The following is a 2,097-nucleotide window of genomic DNA, read 5'->3' on the forward strand; positions in this document are numbered from 1 at the left end:
CCTATATATACATAAAAAAATTAGTGTACCAATACCCCACATTAAATCTACATCTAACTATAATAGCTAACATTTTTGAACACTTATTGTATGAGTACTCTTTCAAGTGCTTTACAAATATTAACTCATTTAATTCTCACAGCTCCATGAGGTAGATGTCTCACTTTACAGGTGAGTAAAGTGTCTGACATAAATGTAAACACTTGACACTATTATCATCACAAGGATATGATGGGATTTTAGAGCCATGTTCCAGTTGGGTGAGATGAGACTTCTTCCAGGCATTCGAAGGTACCACTTGAGCAAAGCCATGGAGATGGAACAACACTTGGCATATTGGCAGAACACTGAATGAGTCTGTGAATGACAACTTTGTGTGTAGTGTATAGTTTGTGAAAGGAATTGTATGTGGAGAAAACTGGAAAAATTGGTTGGTACCATGTATGGAAGGCAGTGTATTAAACTGAGGAGTTATGAAGCCACACAGTAGAGACCATATTGACCACACAGGACCTAGCCAAAACAATATTATCTGAATGGTTTATTACTTCAAATTTTTCAAAAATTGAGTCCTTAGGATTTTGTATATATAAGAACATATCATCTGTGAATAGCGCTATTTTACTTCTTCCTTTTCAATCTGAATGCCTTTTCTTTTTCTTGCCTAATTGCCCTGCCTAGAACCTTCAGTATAATGCTGAACAGAAGTGGTGAAAGTGAACATTCTTGTCTTGCTCTATCATTTTCGGTTTTTGTTTCTGTTGTCATTTGGTACAATCTAACATCATCTTGCCTGTTTCCTTGTTTATTGTTTATTTTTGGAAGGATGAATAAATGACTTCCTGCTACCACTACCCTAGTTCAGGCTTTCTTCTCTCACCCAAATTACTACTTCATTCTCTACGACTGTTCTCCCTCTACTCCTCTAATCCACTGTTCACACTGCAGTCCAAGGGACTTTTCTGAAACTCAAACCTAACTCAGCTCCACACTTAATAACTGTCACCTTGGGTAAATTAACTCTTTTAAGTCCCTCTTACCTCATCTCTATGAATAGGCTGAGTATAATGGCACCGACCTCACAAGATTGTTGAGACAAGTAAAAATAAAACTTAGCACAATGAATGGCACATATTAACTGCTCCCTGGGTTTGCAACTAATTTTCACCTTTAGTAGTAACTTATAATTTACATTATTAGCTATAACCATATGCCAAACTCTGTTCCTCTAAGTGCCGCCGAGCCAAGTTTGAAACAACTTGCCTCAAGTCATGCAGCTCAGAGAGTGATGGAATCTGAACCCAAACACCCCGGACGCTTCGCCACTTGTGTAATTCACTAACTGTCCTCACACTCCTCAGTGGCGTTCTAGACATCTCGGCTTGACGGTCAACTCGGAATGCGTCTCTGATCTCTACACCTCGTCTTTGCCAGCCTCCCCAGGATTATCTAGTCCTACTACTAATACTCGTTTTTTCAAGAGCCTAGCCTCAAACTCACTTTTTGCTCCCTTTAGTGAGATAACCTCGCTTCCTTCACTTCGTTAACGTCTAGGGACCCTTCAGAAACTTTCCGTGACACCCCAACGCCCTCCGAGGCTGTGTTAGGATTCCCCTCCTCTAAGGTCTCGGAACACCTCGTTATTTTCCCCATCACCACGCCGACCACACTGCATTTTGTTTACTCGTCCGTCACTAGTCTGTGAGTTACAAGGCAGGGCAGTGACTTTTTTGACTTCGTACGTCATGGGCACCTGACCAACGCTTACTGCAGAAAGGATTGATCCCAGCAAGTGAAAAAACCTAAAGTAAAAATTGCGCGCTCAATTATCTCTCAGTTTATCGTTTGCCTTCAATGAGGCTGGCAGCCGTTTCGATTGTTTTATTTTCAATTAACGTGCCTCTCCAAGTACATAGGCCACCGGCTCCCTTAGAAAGAAATCCAGCAGGAACCAGCAAGCACAGAAACCCCGAGCAGGAGTTTAAACTGATAAGATGGCGACCGCGACCCTCCGCCCGGAGTGGGCGGAGGTCTGCGTCACGTGACCCACCCCAGCTGGCACCGCCTCTGGCCGCAGTGCCTGTCGGGAGGTGGAGC

The sequence above is a fragment of the Choloepus didactylus genome, chromosome 18 (assembly GCF_015220235.1).
Source record: "Choloepus didactylus isolate mChoDid1 chromosome 18, mChoDid1.pri, whole genome shotgun sequence".
NCBI lineage: Eukaryota > Metazoa > Chordata > Mammalia > Pilosa > Megalonychidae > Choloepus > Choloepus didactylus.